Here is an 18,692-nt window from a genome sequence, read left to right as displayed (position 1 = left end):
CCAAATACAAGGTAGTTGGCCGTGTATTACCTCACTTAATCCTTGCAATAACCCTGTGTGGTAAGCATTTTTTGTTATCAGCATCTCACAAATGAGGAAACAAGTAGGCATGTCAAGTGATTGACCCAAGAGCACAGCTAATTTGAGGCAATCCTAAGACTCAAACCCAGGTACCTTTGCACTCTTTATCTGAAGTGCCCTAGCCTCAGATGTTTGCTGAACATGTGTACTCCTCTCAGCCCTGAACTCCCTTGGTGCCAAGAATCCCATCCTCTACAGAACTTTGAAGCAATAGGTAAAAATGCTAGAGATTAGATTCTGAGAAACTGGTTAAGGAACAGTAAGTAACTAAATACACAACTGAGTTAGTGTTGATGTAAAGCAGGTCATAACAGAAATCTAGGAGAAACAGAAAGAGATACTAAGGCAAGTCCAATTTGTGCAGAATATCCCTCACAGGTTACCTCTGCTTTCCTCCTCTCACAAAACAGCAGAGCAAAAGGGTTTCTTTGTGTGTGTGTTTGCTTGTCTGATGAAATGTCACCTCTGCTACCTGGAGCATCTTGTACAGCCCTATCTCTTCAGTAACCTGGCTTCCTAGCATGAAAATAAATCATGCCTACTCAGCACAGAGTTGGGCTAGTTAGCAAGTGCCCTCATATCTATACACAAAATCTGCAATTTCATTCCTTGGTTCAGACTTAAGTCTTTGTTTAATGGTTATTCTAAGCATAAAGATTTCTTGGTATATAACCATAACTCTAATTAGAGAAATGTAAAAAAGAAACCCAAAGTTCGTCCTTTTTACTTCATTTTACAGGTAAGAAACTGAGGCCCATTGCTTATGTTACCGGTCACAAACATGAGATAATCAGAAAATACCTGGAACCTCAAGATAAAAGTTACATGGGGCACAATGGAGTTTCACTCTTTTCCTACCTCAGGGAAAAGCCACAGCAACCTGTGGCAGAAGAAAACAGTGTCACCACTTAGGTTCATCTGTTGTAACCTTTGAAGACATATTGTGTTACTGTTAACTGTGTGTAGGTGTGAGTGTGCACATGGTATGTGCATGTGAGCACAGATGTCTGAGCAGGCAAGAGGCAGTAGATCATGGAGCTGGAATTACAGACGGTGATCTGCCTGGGCAGGGTCCTCCAGAAGAGCAGCAGTGCTCTGAAGCACTGAGCTATCCTTCACCTGTGTCAAGGGTTCTGCCTTAGGAATCTGATGACAAGATTAGTCAGTCCATGTCTAAGCCCTTCCTTCTGCATCTCATTATTCTCTCTGGGGGAAGTCCTGTCTGTGTATTCCTCTCTTGAGAGCCCTTTGCATAAGAGATTTGTGTGTGGACAGGCCTGACATTTCTTTTCCTACACAAAGGCAGTATCTTACCATACAACTCTATTCTCAGTTTTCCTCTCAGTAGCTATAGAGCCTCTGTCTTTAACTTCTGCATGTTTCTCCATTTTATAGATATATCCAATATTTACTTAACCAGTCACCAAGCAATAGACACTTCAGTTGTTCATATCTTTTACAATCTGTTACTATGATATAATGCTATAACATTCTTTTTTTTAAGAGAAATCTTGTCCGGGTGTGGTAGCACAAACCCTTAATCTCAGCACTTGGATGGCAGGGGCTTGTGGATCACTGTGAGTTCAAGGCCAGCTTGGTCTACCATAGTGAGCCATGGACACATAATGAGACAGCCATGGTTACATAATAAGACGCACACTCTATTTTGTTTGCATTAAGTACTATCCAGCCAGTCTTGCCTTGTTTGTGTGTCTGTGGAAGAAGAGACATATGCTTGCCATTATGTGTGTATGTGTGACTATGGAAGGACATGCTGGCCGTGACGTGTATGGAGGTCGGAGACAACTTGCAGGAGTTAGTTCTCTGCTCCTCCCATGTGGAGTCCAGGGTGATCTCAGATCTTCCAGCTTGGTGGTCCTTTTATCCACTGAATCATGTGTGACAAGCATTTGTAACACACATTTCCAGAAATGTCATTCTTCCCTTTTGCAAACTAAATGTTCTTTGTTTTTTCATCTTTAAAATATCTGCATGCAATTAGAAATGAAGGGGATTCGTCAGCCACAGTTCATCCCAGTTTTACACACTGTAATATACATATGGCTAGAGGCTAAGATTTCTCTTCCATCTCAGAACCTGTTTGGAATCCACAGGAAAGGGGGCTGCGGTAGTCAAATGGATTAGTATATAGACTCAGCAAGGAGTGGTGAATCCGATCTCTACCTGCAGCACTTGGGAGCCTAGGGAAGGAAGGTCAGGAGTTCTTGGCTAGCTTAGGCTATACTGCTAAGACCCCATCACAAAAATGTGTGCTCTCTCTCTCTCTCTCCCTCTCTCTCTCTCTCTCTCTCTCTCTCTCTCTCTCTCTCACACACACACACACACACACACACACACACACACACACAAAATGGTACTTAGGTACAAAAGTAAACAAGATAAAGAATGTCATAGGTAGGTGTGGTGCGGCTCCTACACCACACCCTATGTCCCAAGGCAGTGAGAGCTACACCTTGAGACCTTGTCTCAAAAATCTCCCAAATAAATAACAAGAAGAGAGTCAGTGAGATGGCCCAGCACACACAAGGCTGGACCCTATCACCGTTAAACACACAATAAAACGATTGTAGGCTATTATTGAGTTGTAAAGGTTTTGTTTTGCTTTGTACAGTGTCTAACATAGCGCAGGCTAACACTGAACTTACCATGTGGTCAAGGGTGACCCCGAACTCCTGACCCTCCTACCTGTACCTCGTAAGTGCTCAGATTATAGGCACATGCCACCATAAACAACTCTGTAAGATTTCTTTTTATATTATATATAGAGATATCAGTTCTATGGTTCATGAATTATAAATATTTCCTCATAGCTAATGGCTTTTATTTTTGTTTCAACTGCACATAAAATAATTTTAATCTGGGGAAACTCTATCAAGTTTTGTTTTAACTTACCCATTTTATAAACCTGTTTTATTTTAGAAAGGGGCTGCTGGCCATCTGCCTTCCACATGCCAGGCAGGTATTTACTCTATCTATCTACCACTAAGTTACATCCTCAGCTGTATACCACAATTTTTCTTTTCCAGAGAGAGAGGGAGAGGGAGGGAGGGAGGGAGGGAGAGAGAGAGAGGGAGAGGGAGGGAGGGAGGGAGGGAGAGAGAGAGAGTGTGTGTGTGTGTGTGTGTGTGTCAGAGTCTAGGTGCAGGTACATGCCACACATGCAGAGGTCAGTTGTTTTCTGCTGTGTACTTCAGGTAGCTGGACTGTGAGCTTCAGATCCTGATCCCATCCTGCCTCCCACCTTGTGGGTTCAAGGAACCCAAACTCCTCCAATCACTTCACCTATTGAGCCATTGCCCCAGACGCAGGTTTTGTTTGTTTCTACATGCACTAAGAAATTCTTATCTATACCAAGGTTATCAAGATTTTCACCTTTGCTTTCCTGTGTAATCTATGATCTATTTTTTGGCTAATTCCTATGGAATAAGATAATATTCAGAGATCATTTTTCCTCCAAAATAGATATATTTAACATATTTAGCACCATTTGCTAAGAATAATATCCTTTTTCCACCAAATAACCCCGACTCCTTTGTGAAACATAATTCACCGTCTGCCCAGCAGTGGGTCTATTTCTGCATTATGTTTTGGAAAACTGACCTGCGTGGCATCCTGCTCCCTCTAGGTTTAGTGCGGACTGTGACATGAGCATGAGCTTAGAAACTGCACAGTCCTTTCTGTTTCTCCCAAGCTATCACCTGCCATCTCTCCTTTATAATCTGGTACAATATAGCCTTCAGTGTCAACATTTCTTAATGCTATATATACCCAAATATGAAGGTATCCCTGAATGAAGATTTTATATGATACAGGTCAAAAAAAGAAAACGATATGAAAGTCTGAATTCACTGTGAACAGAGGACTACACTCAATCAATATCTTTGTGCCCTCTAGTGGCAGAAAATAGTAGGAACCTGCCAATCAAGAAAGAAAACAAACACTATTCACAAGTACAATTAATATACCAACAACATGATTGATATTTCCATAAAATCTTGATCCCATCTCTGACTCTCATGTCCTGACATCACACCACCACACCCACCTTTTCAACTCTTTTAATACAAAAACTTTTCATTAAAAACTGTCCAGGCAGACACGGTCAAGTGTGGCAACCTTCGTTCAATCTTAGAAAATACTTAAAAATACAAGGAGAGAACAGATTTCACATACGTTGTGTCCTATCTCTATATGCACACTGCAACACAAACACAATAAAGACAACGATAGTGATGTGATGATGGTGATGGTGGTGGTGGTGATGATGATGGTGGTGGTGGTGGTGGTGGTGGTGGTGATGATGATGATGGTGATGGTGGTGGTGATGATGATGGTGGTGGTGGTGATGATGATGATGATGATGATGATGGTGGTGGTGGTAGTGGTGGTGGTGGTGATGGTGATGGTGGTGGTGGTGGTGGTGGTGATGATGATGATAAATGAAGCAGGGCTGGATGTAGCTCAACTGATAAGAGTGCTTGCCTACCCTGCACAGCTCTCTGGGCTTAATGACCTGCATCGCTGTGTGAGAGTGAATCTACTCAGGAAGGGAAGGCAGGAAGATCAGAAGGTCAAGGTCATCGTTGCTGGCTACTTAGCAAATTCAAGTCTAGTTTAGACTACTTGCAACAAAGGAGGAAGGGAGGGGAGAACAGAAGGAGGGATATGAGTAGAAGAGCAGAGAACTGAGAAGAGGTGAGGGCGACTGGGGCAGTAGGGTGTGATGGCACAGGCCTGTAATCCCAGTCTTCGTCTGAGATACTACAGGAGCAAGAGGATCACCACAAATTACAGGCAGCCCAGGCTGCATGGTGAGTTACAGCCCAACCAGGACACATTGCTAAACCCTGTCTTACGGAAATAAAAAAAAGGAGAGGGGGAGAAAAATTTTTGTGTTTTAACCCAATGTAAATAGAACAAGACAGAAAACCAGTTATAAAGACACACCAGTGCTCTGATACATTCTTATACAAAAGAAATGAAGCCACAGTCCAAAGGACCAATAACAAGATCTTAGACAATTACTAAGAAAAACTGTAAATGAAGTGGTTATAAAATATGTAGTCTGTATATACTGTGAAGATTTAACTAATAACATACGTGTATACAGTATAATATACAATGTATAATATTATATACACACAGATCAACAATGATTACTGTTGAAGCTAGGGTGAGTAAGAAGAAAGAGACAATTTATAGAGCTATATATTTTAACTATATATAATGACTAGTTTTTAAAATTGAAGGTCATTTTCAGGAAGTCAAATAGTAATTTTATATGCTTACACACGAACAACAAGCAAGCATAGGTACCACGTGAATAATACTTACTCAGAACAGTGTGTTCTAACAGTTGATTATAATTAACTAACCTTTGTTAGATTCCCTCAGGGCACACAGCTACACTGTAGCACTCTCAAACACACAGAAAGAAGGATATATAATAAGTTAAAAATGCCTTTAATTATCAATGTTACTCTACATTTTAATTCTCTGAATATTTCCATATACCCTAAGGTCTCCATGTGAAGGAGAAAGGTCCAAATGCCTGCTTTCTGCACAACTGGCTCATGGGCAGCACTTGGGAGGCCATGATGACTAATATTTATAGTCAACTTGACAGGATCACCCAGGACAGTTGTTCTTAGCCTTCCCTATGCTTCCATCCTTTGAATATATCCTCAGACAGAGGTGAGCCTGCACACTGTCTCTGCTATAGCAAATTCTAGGAAGAATATGTGCCTTCTTGCCATATTTTATGCTCTGGCAAATCATTAGTTTAAGCTGAAAGCGACTGATCAAAGCAGGTTAAGGTGAGTTTTCTATATTCCTTCCCACTATCTGAAAACAGAATATGAAGTCCCTAAAGTGTCCCCACCAGTAGCACGTCTCTGGTCAGGATGAGGACGAAGAATCTCAGTGTAGACATGTGGACATTAACAAACGAGGCTGCACAAGCAAACCTTACTATCTAGCCCTTGTCTAACAGCAGTTTCCCCATCTGTCTTCTCAGTACCCAATCAGCCGCGGAACTCTAAGGCTTTTCTTTTATCTTGTCACTTGGCTACAAATGTACTGGTTGGTGTTAAAGTGTGCTGTGGTCTGCATTCTAACTACCCTGTTCAGTTATTCACCACTGAGATTTCCTGTATGCACATAGCATGTGCATATTAAGACGCACTGCTTGTTAATAATCTTTTGCTTGCTCCTCTTTCACTAATATCTTCTATTGGTATAAGTTGCAGGCCAAGGCAGTGACCCTGATCAGGATGGGCAGAGAAAGTTTCCTTCCCTACACGATCTGAGAGTGCAATGAGTAACAGTCTAAAGCATTAAGTATGCAGAACTTTCTTCCCACTGGGAACACGTGACTATGTGAGCTAGCACCTGCCGATCACTCTCTTGGCTAAAAGCTGTGAACTGCCACATAAAGGAAGTGAAAGCAGATACAGAGATGAAGCAAGAAAAAAGAAAAACCATCCAGTTTGTACTATATCTCAGAAATGGGACGGGAAATTTTCATCCAATTTCCTGCCAACATCTAAGAAAGAAAGTTCTTACCAAGCCACATTAAATTTTAATAAAAATTAACCCAGTGACCAAGGGTTAATTGGGTTATGTTTAAGGCTTCACTAGGGGTTATCTGCTCTACAAGAGAAACTGGAGGAGTCAAACTTTACAAGCAACACTGGAGAAGTCAACTAGCAAATTCCTAATACAGGCCAAACAACCAGAAGTGTGTAAGAAAAGAATATGGGTATTTTCAAACACAGAAGAACTTAAAATTCAGCTTTCATTTACCCTCCACAAAAAACTTATGAATGAAGTATGAGAGGATAGTCTTAGCAATTTTAAGAATTAAAAACAATTTAAAAAAAAAGAGGGGCGAGGAAACAGGAGATTCAAAAGTCAAAACAGTAAAATCAGTCACCAAATGGTGTGGATTTTAATAGGTGCACAGGTAGGTGGATTCATGGCCACTAAAAGACATGAGCAAAAAGTGTGACCAGTTTTTCCTATCACAAACCTGCAGCGAATTTTAGGGGTTTTGTTTTTGTGTTTACAAAAAGCATCATGCATCCCAGGCAGGCCTCACACTCACTGCCTTTAACTCCCAATCCTGGCACTACTTCTCAAGTGGCTGCCGATGGTCAAATATCTATTCTGTTTTAAAGGACCCTTCCTAGGTATGGAGAAAGATCTTTCTCAGACATTCCTGGTACAAATGCAGTCAATGTGAAGTGCTGTTTGGGCATCACTCTCTCAAACTTAAAAATAGACAGCCAAGAGAAACATTCTTTCTTCTCAATTTGGCCCCTTCTAGTTCTCCATGTCTACCTCCCTCTAGGGAGGTAGCACACAGGCACCCACTGGTTACTCAATGTTAGCTCTATTCTGTTGACATGGCAACAGAAATACACATAAAGGAAGGCACAAAAAGGGTTTTGCTTATAACTGGTTCAAACCCTTCCTGTTCAGGAAAAAAAGACTTTAAATCAATAGAACAGAATCTGACGAAAGATGAGATAAAGGAGGACTTAGTACAAAGCTAAGAGAGGAGCCAGGAACTGCTGTGTGCTGTTGTGCCTCTCACTCCCATAGCTTGTCGCGAGTGCTCCCAAATTACAGAACTGAGTAATGGTTGCAATCATGTTTCTGAAAGATTTCGCACCTTCAGATCTCAAACTAACAGGGCTGTTTCAACATTCTGGCTTTTATAAACTAGTGCCAAGAGGAAGTTTCAGGGATCAAGAGTGAATACACCCAAGCTAAGAAATATGTCTTCAGAACATAACCAGAAACACGGGGGAGGGGGGCATTTTTAACCCACCCTGCCATCCTGTTATGAAATGAATATCCTCTAAAAAACATTAATTATAAAAGTCATCCATGTTTACTGCAGATAATTAAAAAGACAAAATTTTATCAAAATAACATCCAACAATTACTGATGATATTTTTTAATGCAGAGAAGTTTTATATACAAAAAAGAAATGATATCCTCAGGAGGCATAGGAAAGTGAATCACTGAGGTCAGCCTGGACCACATAGAAAGTTTCCAGGACAGCCAAATCTACATAAAGAGACCTAGTCTCAAACAACAACAACAACAACAACAAACAACAACGTCATCCTAGGGTCAGCGAGATGACTCAGCAAGTAAAGAAGGTTACCAAACTTACATCCTACATCCAACCCCTGGGATCCACACTGTAGAACCCACACTGCTTCCAAGTTACAGCTTGAATATGAAATGTCTCCAGCCAGCTCATGTTTCAGAGGTGTGGATGTCAGTTGATGAACTTTTGGAAAGTGACCAGATCTTCTCTCTTCTCTTCCTCCTTTTTTTTAGTTGACTGTAGGCCAATCATTTGTTTACATTTGTTTACTATTTACTATTTACTATTTCTTCTTCTTCTTCTTCTTCTTCTTCTTCTTCTTCTTCTTCTTCTTCTTCTTCTTCTTCTTCTTTCTCCTCCTTCTCCTCCCCCTCCTCCTCCTCCCCCTCCTCCGGTGTGTGTGTGTGTGTGTGTGTGTGTGTGTGTGTGTGTGTGTGTGTGTATGTGAATGTGAATGTGAATGAAGTGTGTGAGTATAGGCATCCTTGTGTGTGTGGAGGTCAGAGGACAACTTTTAGGATTTGCTTTTCTTCTTCCCCTGAATTCCAGAGGCTAAATTTAGTCTTTCAGGCTAGCATAGCCTTCTAAGCCATAAAATAAGTGACCTGGTCAACTACTCTTCATTAAACTCAGAATACCATGGTATTATTGAGACACGGTAAAATGGGGGAGGTCTAGTTGGAGGAGTGGTCACTGGGAGCATGGCCTCTTGAACTGTCATCCCAGTAGCTTTTCTATTTCCTGTTCCTCATTTTCAGTGAACAGCTCTGTCCTTTACACATTTTCTGCTTTGCCACTGATCCAGAAACAGAGCCAATGGACCATGGGCCGAAATCTCAGACAGGGAGCCAAAATAATTAATTCTTCTCGTTAAGTTGTTCTCTTTTGTATTGTGGTCACCGCTACGCAAGAGAAAGTAAAATAATACAAAACAAAATGAACTGGCAAGACAAGTGTGTACCACCAACCATACCTGGCTTATTTCTTTAAATTCCAAGAAGTAAATTCCAAGAGAAAAGAAATAATACTCTCTATTGCTAATGTGCACACCAGAAAAGTACCAATTTATATTCCCATCAGCATGAATAAAAACGCTCATCTCTGCATCCCTCTGTTTACATAGGATTTTATAGACTTTAGGAATATGCATGTCTTGAGAGGCTAGGGAGATGGCTCAGAGGTTAAGAGTGTTGGCTGCTCTTCCAGAGGATCTGGGTTCAATGTTGGCTCACGAGCAACAATAACTCCAGTTTCAAGGGAACCGCTGTAGGCACTGGGTATGCACACAGTGTACATATATATGAGCAAGGCAAAATATTCATTCCTATAATACAAAATTTTTAAATCTTTAAAACTTTAAATATAGGATTCTAACGAGTGCAAGAAGCAGGAGTTTCTCCTGCTCTTGCTCGCCTCTTATTTGGAGGCTAACTTTTATGATTCATTTATGAAGTCTGGATTTTATGCCATTGCTAATGACTTCTTTCAATATTTTCATGACCTTATTTTTTTTTTTATTTTTTACTTTTTTTTTTTTTATTAACTTGAGTATTTCTTATATACATTTCAAGTGTTATTCCCTTTCCCGGTTTCCGGACAAACATCACCCTCCCCCCTCCCCTTCCTTATGGGTGTTCCCCTCCCAAACCTCCCCCCATTGCCACCCTCCCCGCATAGTCTAGTTCACTGGGGGTTCAGTCTTAGCAGGACCCAGGGCTTCCCCTTCCACTGGTGCTCTTACTAGGATATTCATTGCTACCTATGGGGACAGAGTCCAGGGTCAGTCCATGTATAGTCTTTAGGTAGTGGCTTAGTCCCTGGAAGCTCTGGTTGCTTGACATTGTTGTACTTTTGGGGTCTCGAGCACCTTCAAGCTCTTCCAGTTCTTTCTCTGATTCCTTCAACGGGGGACCTATTCTCAGTTCAGTGGTTTGCTGCTGGCATTCGCCTCTGTATTTGCTGTATTCTGGCTGTGTCTCTCAGGAGCGATCTACATCCGGCTCCTGTCGGTCTGCACTTCTTTGCTTCATCCATCTTGTCAATTGGGTGGCTGTATATGTATGGGCCACATGTGGGGCAGGCTCTGAATGGGTGTTCCTTCAGTCTCTGTTTTTTTTTTTAAAATATGTTATTCAATATGGAGGAAAAAAAGAAACATATTTTTCCTGTTATACCTCAAACTACAGTAATTACAGCCAATGAGTGATACACATTTAGTTAATGTGGAAACGCCATTTCACACACACACACATACACACACACACAGAGAGAGACAGAGAGAGAGAGAGAGAGAGAGAGAGAGAGAGAGAGAGAGACAGACAGACAGACAGACAGACAGACAGACAGACACACATGGGGTGGGGATTGTAATTCACTTAGGGTCTTGAAATGTACTGCACAAAGAGATTCTACTCTACTCTGTTGTAAAAGTACACTATACTAGAACATTGGTTGTCAACTTTCCTAATGCTGCAGCCCTTTAATACACAGATCCTCATGTTGCAGTGACCCCTGACCAAAACATTATTTTCATTGCTACTTCCTAACTATAATTTTGCTACTTCTATGAATTGTAATATAAATATCTGTGTTTCCCAATAGTTTTAGGCAATCCCTGTCAAAGGGTTGTTTGGTCCCTGAGAGGATAGAAATCCACAGGTTGAGAACCACTGATCGAGAAGAACAATAGACTTTATAAATCATGTTACAAAACAAATAAACTTCCTAGGTAAGCATGGAGGACACGGTAGTGTGTCTCTCAGATCTCCTTCAATAGCAAATATCGTAGGGAGTAGAGTTCAGCCACTAATTATCACCCCCATGAACACTGAGACCATTCTTTCCCTAAGCTACACTCGGCCAAGTGTCCAGCCTTGGCAGGGGTAGCATTATCCACAACCCTTTTACAGGGGTAGCTAAGACCATCAGAAAGCACAAGACATTTACATGATGATAAATCAACTACCAAAATTACACAATTATGAAGTAGCAATGAAAACAATGTTATGGTTGGGGGATCACCACAAAGTGAGGAATTGTATTAAAGGGTTACAGCACTAGGAGCATCAAGAATCACTGCTCTACAGGATTTCAAAGAGCAGGCAAGCTTTCCTTGGCTCTGTGTGAGCCTATCTGGAATTTTTCTCAACTGAACCTTGTGGGAAACATCTCTAAGAGATGTGATGATCTCACAGGTAAGAGGTTTATATCACATTCTGAAAACTCGGGCTGCTACTTCTGGCTTCTTTCCCCTTTACTGTCCATAGATGCTAAACCAATTCATCTTGCAACACAGTCTGCCTTGACAGTTGACATCTGGAGGCTCCACACTGATGGGGGTGCGTAATGTGATGAGAAAAGACTCAGATGCCTGTTCAAATGGGACCTGGCACCAGTTCTAAATACCTGACACTGTCTTTAGAGCTGCAACATAGCTCTTATAGACAAGGTAGTTAGAAATCATGGAGTCTAGAAATTTAAAAAAAAAAAGCATGAGATTTTTTTTTTTGCCATTTTGTTTTGTTTTATAAAAGTATGTTGTGCGTTTCTTTGGTTTAAAACCCAAGGATATTTGCCTTAGCAAACAGAACTTATCTTGGAATTAATAATCACAGTTTTCTAGCTGTCTTATTTATTTTTATTTTATGTGTATGAATGTTTTGCTTGCATGTAAGTATATCACATGCATGAGGTGCCCTTGGAGGCCAGAAGAGGGTGTCAGATCTCCCTGGAACTAGAGTTACAGGGGGTTGTGAGTTGCCATAAGAGTACCAGAGACCTGGGAGTACCAGAGACCTCAAAGGAAGTACCTTAGATACATGCCCAACAGTGGGGAGAAGGAACCTGTAGAGTCTGCCCACAATAGAAAGACAGGACCTCAAGTGGAGGGATGGGGTTGCCATCCCAAAGTCAAAATCTCTGACCCAGAATTGTTTCTGTCTAATAAAAGAACTGCAGTGACGAAAATGTCGAAGAGACTGAGGGAAAGAAGGTCAAGTGTCAGGCCCAACTTGGAATCTCAAGGGGAGGCTCCAAGGCCTGACACTATTACTGTGTGCTTACAGACAGGAGTCTAGCAGGGCTGTCCTCTGAGAGGCCCAACAAGCAACTGACTGAGACAAATGCAGATACTTACACCCAAACATTGGACTGAAGTCGGGGACCCCTGTGGTTGAATGAGGGAAAGGCTGGTAGAAGGAGGGCAACCCCATAATTGAGACCAGCAGTTTCAACTAGCCCTGACCCCTGAGATCTCTCAAGACACCGAGTCACCAACCAGGCAGCATACACCAGCTAGTCTTAGCACCCTCCTGCCAACCCTACACACACACACACACACACACACACACATGAGAGACACACACAGAGCAGAGGATTGCCTGGTCTGGCCTCAATGAGAGAAGACACACCTAACCCTTGAAAGACTTGAGGCCCTAGGGAGTGGGGAGGTCTGGAGGGGTGGGGTGAGGTGGGGACATCCTCTTGGAGACATCGGGGAGAAGGGATGGGATGAGGAACTGTCAGAGGGCAGACTGGGAGTGGGATAATGACTGAACTGTAAAAAAAGATTAAAGATAATTTAAAAAAAAAATAGTGCTGGGGTTGGGGATTTAGCTCTGTGGTAGAGCACTTGCCTAGCAAGCGCAAGGCCCTGGGTTCGGTCCCCAGCTCCGAAAAAAAGAAAAAAAAAAAAAAAAAAGAAAAAAAAATAGTGCTTAGAAGTAAATCTGGGACCTTTTTGAGAGGTCAATGTTCTTAATCACTGGGCCATCTCTCCACTCCTCTTTATCCTATCCTCAATTGAGAAATAACAGAGATAACAGGCCAGCCACCAAGGCAATAGCACTTCTCTCTGTCATTAAAACACCCTGGAAGGGGTTGGGGATTTAGCTCAGTGGTAGAGCGCTTGCCTAGCAAACGCAAGGCCCTGGGTTCGGTTCTCAGCTCCAAAAAAAGAAAAAGGAAAAAAAAAAAAAACCAAAAAACACCCTGGAAAATGTTATCAGCTCAACGTTTCCTTATCACTATTAACAAGGAACAACCTCACCTAAACATACATGCTATGTCATATCATAATCATTTAAATAGAACCTATTTTCTTCTTTAAAAGCTTATAGTTGGCCTATTTCTACTATTACAAATTTCTTTATGAAATTCATTAAAGTTCCTGACCAGTGGTTTTATTTCAGCACCTCAAGAACCACGTGCTTTGTTGTATGTGATGCTCAATATAATGTTTCTAAATCTTAAATTGAATGGCTCTAGCTTACTTTCTAGTCAAACTCTGTTCCTGAGACCAGCACATCTCTCCCCCATTTCTCCAGAAAAAGTACTCCAACATCTAACTGGAAGCCTCGCAGCTCTTGCACTGTGAAGTGTCCAGAGGCGACAATCTGGAGCACTTCTCTTGGACAGACAGCCTCTTGTAAAGTTGTAAAGCCAGGCATGGTGATGCACACATTTAACCCCAGCACTTGGGAGGCTGAGGTAGGTGCATCTCTACAAGTTCAAGGACAGAATGTTCTACCACAGTGAGTTCCAGGCCAGCCGGGTCTGCATAGTGAGACCCTGCGTCAACAATAACAAAAACTTGTAGGCCAAATACTGTTTCTCCTGCACTAACACTAACATTCCAGATATTTAGGAGTGTCCTCTCCTGGTCCTTAAAGCTACCAGAGTTCAGTCAACAGTGTGTACTTCAATATCTTCCTTCAGCACTGCAGCTGCTCTTAGAGCCGTCACCTTCTGCTTCTATCATGCACACACAGTGCTAAATGTAATATTCCCAGTGGGCTCCTGCTGGCTCCCTAACCTGTGACACAATTCCTCTTTGTTAGCTGCTCAGAATAGTACTAGCTTTTCTTAGGCTGCCAGATCACATTTCAAGCTCAGACCAGTTTATCTGCCATTACTGTCTCTCTCTCGCCCTCTGGGGTTTCAGTTACTTATCTATTTACTTTTCTCCTGTCAGATCTCTTGTATCTCCTCTTCAAATTCTGAAACAAAGATAGAATTATATCTCAATGCTAATTTTCCAGACAGATTAATATTGTACATGTCTTAGCCTGCAAAAACTTAAATAGCTTTCATTGTTGACAGGTGTTTCCCCCCCTCTATTAGACTACTACCTAAGATATTTCCTTGCTATACCTTCCTTCAAACTTATCTCCTTCCATAACCATACTAATAATAGACTATATTAACCTTCATAATTCCTTTAGTTTAATAAACTTTTATTAAATACCCTCAAGCCACTCACGATTTTATCTGAAAGACTTTTGATTGGTCTGGAAGACATTTAGTATGCGTGTTTGTATACACACACACACATACACAGGGAGAGAAGAGGGAGGCATGTGGAGATTAGAGAACAACTTGCAGCACTCAGTTCTCTCCTTGCATCTTGTGAATTCCAGGGACAGAACTCAGCTCACTGGTGTTGGTGGCAATGTACCTTTATCCTCTGAACCACCTCACTGGCCAGAGACTTAGAAATAATATTACAAGTAGTAATGAATAGAAAATATACCACAGTAGGGAATGGTAGTGACTCTCAAAATGTATAGAAACTGCTGGGACCCAGAAGAGGTGTTGCAGTAAATCTCCAGAGGACATTCCAAGTCAGGGAGAGATTCCAGGCAAAGAATGCTGACCAGTATGCTCGGGACCATGTGACATAATGTCATCGAAGCACAAGGCAAGGCCAGGAGATACGTCAGGATCTTAATGCTGGAAATTAGGAAGATCTAAAAATGTCTTGAATCCTAAGCTAATGTGTAAGTAATTAGGCTAGGTCAAAGGGCAAGATTAAAGGAAGAGATGTAAATTAAACATAGAGAAGGACCTGGAGAGGAACAAAAGCAAAAATGTACACTGTACCAAAGAGTGTTACCAACTAAGCTGACATCCCAATTTCAGAGATATTAAAACACAAATAATCCTTAAAATGAATTATGTTCCCTACCTCTGATGACAACTGTTGATCTTTCTTTCAGCTGTGAAAGTCAAGACAACTTCCAGGTGCCGGTTTTCTTTTTCCAAGGTGGGTTCTGAGGGTCACATTGCAGAGAAAGCACTTGTATACTTGCAAAGCCATCTTCCTGACCCTAGACTCTTTTTTTTTTTTTCTTTTTTTTCGGAGCTGGGGACCGAACCCAGGGCCTTACCCTAGACTCTTTTAACTGCTTCATTAGTTTCTATGGATGGGTATTTTGGCCGCATGTTTATCTGTGCACCATGCATGTCTGGTGCTCATAGTTGGAAGAGGATTATGAATTTCCTTGGAACTGGAGTTATGAAACACTTTAATTGTCATGTGGGTGCTGGGAATCAAACTGGGTCATCTCAAAGAACAGTTAGTGCTCTTAACTTCTGAGCCATCTCTCCAGCCCCTGGATTTTTTTCTCATAATACCTAATTTTTAAGAACTAAGTTTCTACATATGTATGTGTGGAGGAGGGAGAAAAGGACAGGAGAGGGAAGATGATGGTATAGGTTTGATTTTCTATTTTCTTTCTTCCTTTCTTTCTTCCTTTCTTTCTTTCTTTTTTCTTTTCTTTTTTTCAGAGCTGGGGACCGAACCCAGGGCCTACTGAGCTAAATCCCCAACCCCTATTTTCTTTCTTTTTAATAGCATAAAAAATGCAAAAGAATATTGTATCTGGCACATGGAACTTATGGCAAACCCAAATATCAGATTCCATAAATAAAAGTATTTTTTGAAAGAGTTGCACTTAGTATTTGTGTATTACTACCCATGGCTACATTTGTATGACACTAGTTGTGAAACAACTAAAATGAAAACCACTTAGTCTGAAGCCTAAAATAACTTTGCTAACCCTTGACCAAAGTCAGCTTTGTTTGTTTAATTTTGAGAAGATCTTACATGACCCTGGCTATCTTTAACTCACCATGTAGCTGAACACTAGCTTCTGCCTCCTGCCTCTGCCTCTGGAGTGCTAGAATTATAGGTTCGTGCATGCCATCATGCCTGGCAAGTCCCTCTCTCTTCAAATTGTGTAATCTGGTAATGATATGACAGTCCATTCTAAAGCATAAGAAATTAGGCCAACAGCACGTTGGGAAATGATGACCTTAGTCAAATAGAACTGACAACATTTAAGTCATTTAATATATAAATTAGATTTACTTGACAAATATCAAATGCAAATGAAGCACCCAGAGTTCAACTTTTTGGTTTATTTCTTGAAGCCCTTTGCTCTGCTGTCTCTGCAATTATCTGACAAGCCGATGTTAGCAAGAGCTCTCTACTGGTCTACAACTCCTAGGGAAGCTACATGAAGGTATGATACTTAGTCACAGAGAACCCAGCTGCACAACTGTCAAACACTGAAGGAAAAAAGTAGGGAAAGCACGCACTGCAGAAAACAGCAAGTCACTGTGACCAGTAGATGGAGACAGCGCCTAACCAAACCAGAATGGGAAAATCAGAGATTAGTGGCTATTTAACCAGTACTTACGGTCCTTTTCTTGAGATATGTAGTTAGAATAAATAGAACAAAATGGTTTCTTCCTTCTCCTACTTCACATTAAAAAGAAAATACCTTAGATTTCCTGAATCAGAACTTACCAAGAGAACAAAAGAGTGTCCTATTGGTGAACTCTATCCACTCCCTTGAGAGAGAGAGAGAGAGAGAGAGAGAGAGAGAGAGAGAGAGAGAGAGAGAGAGACTATCGAAGTTTTTTCTTTCCTTTCTTGCCACTAGGAATGGATTCTAACCATATTCTCTCAGTGAGATTAACATCTTTCCTATCAAATCAAAACTAAAGGCTCTCTTTTTTTTTTTTTTTTTTTTTTTCGGAACTGGGGACCGAACCCAGGGCCTTGTGCTTGCTAGGCAAGTGCTCTACCACTGAACTAAATCCCCAACCCTAAAGGCTCTCTTCTTACTCATCTCTATTTAATTATGTATTGGAAATGACCAAATACTTTCATGCATATAAACATCTTCCTTAAATATTTTTCTCATCTTTTAAGGAAAGGTATGCCACATCGGTAGCCCAAGCTCAGAATTAGAGGCCAGCCTAGCAAACAGAAAGATCCCATCTCAAAAGTAAACTAAAAAACAATAAAAAGGGGGTGGGGAGGGCTGGAGAGATGGCTCAGCGGTTAAGAGCACCGATTGCTCTTCCAGAGGTCCTGAGTTCAAATCCCAGCAACCACGTGGTGGCTCGCAACCATCTGTAAAGAGATCCGATGCCCTCTTCTGGTGTGTCTGAAGACAGCTACAGTGTACTTACATATAATAAATGAATAAATCTTTAAAAAAAAGGGGGGGGGTGGGGAGAAAGGGAAGGAAGGAGGGAGGGAGAAGGAAAGGAGGAAGGGTGGAGGTTTAGCTCACTGTAAACAACAGGAACGCTATCCTTCCTGAGATGTTTGCTGTGTCGTGACTGTTTTTAGGGCTTGTTTGTTTGCTTGTTTCGTCTTCTTGATAGGGTTTCACTATGTCAATCTGGCTGCCTTGGAACTCTCTACATAGATTAGGCCGGCCTTGAACCCACAGAGATTGACCTGCCTCTACCGCCCAAGTGTTGTGATTATAGGTGTACACCACCACTTCCAACCTAACTTCTGAGCCGGCCGAGGTCCACAGTTTCTAACATTGCTCAGGCAAGCGCTCTCAGCCTCCAACCCCAACTTCTGACACTGTTGTCACACCAGCACTTCAGGTTCCAGTGCAGCTCACTGGCTTCCAAAGCACCACACTGGGGCTTCTGTGTTGAGGGCATATCTGTACCAACATTTTTTAATTACCTAATTCAGCCGCACTGAAATATAACTAATATAAGGAGAGCAATAACTATCCAACTCTTAACTCACCAAGCAAGAGTACGAGTTCAAACTGAGCATATTCAATAGATAAGGAAATACATGTTCATCTCTTTTCTAAGTTTATTTTCACAGCCTATCTGAGCACCCTTTAAATCACCAGTATTATGCCTTAAGTTCTTGCAGTGAAGTTAAGTTATTGGGCTTTATCCTTTCTAGGGTAATATATCCTACACATTTCCTTTTGATCAACTGAGCAAAGTTATTGTGGAGAGCCAAAATATTTACATCCAATGAAAGCCAACATACACGTGAGAGTGATTTCCTCTGTCCTTCCATGTTTCGACTTTATGGGAAATAACCTGAGAGGGAAAGTCTGTGACTGGAGTTATAATAATGGTGGGGTCTAAACCACCAACCAAAGAGCATACAGGGCTGGACCTAGGCTCTACACGATTACAGCAGCTGTGCAGCTTGGTCTTCATGCAGGTCCCTAACAGTTAAAGCAGGGGTGGAGGGAGGGCTGTCTGACTCTGTTGCTTGCCTTGGGACCCCCTTTCCCCTAGCTGGGCTGCTTTGTTCTGCCTCAGTGGAAGAGGATGCACCTAGTCCTGCTGCAACTTGATGTGCCAGGGCAGGTGGTACTATGGATGCTTCCCTTCTCTGAGAAGAGG

The 18,692-nt window shown here is 41.6% G+C and overlaps 1 protein-coding gene across 3 annotated transcripts in view; it reads right to left on the bottom strand.

Moving 5' to 3' along the window:
- Ahcyl2 (adenosylhomocysteinase-like 2) overlaps positions 1-18,692 on the bottom strand; it is a 149,757-nt gene that overhangs the window by 79,755 nt on the left and 51,310 nt on the right. The window lies entirely within an intron of this gene.

The sequence above is a fragment of the Rattus norvegicus genome, chromosome 4 (assembly GCF_036323735.1).
Source record: "Rattus norvegicus strain BN/NHsdMcwi chromosome 4, GRCr8, whole genome shotgun sequence".
NCBI classification, from domain to species: Eukaryota; Metazoa; Chordata; class Mammalia; order Rodentia; family Muridae; genus Rattus; species Rattus norvegicus.
The sequence above is the reverse complement of the archived record's forward strand: the minus strand, read 5'-3'. Positions and strand labels throughout refer to the sequence as shown.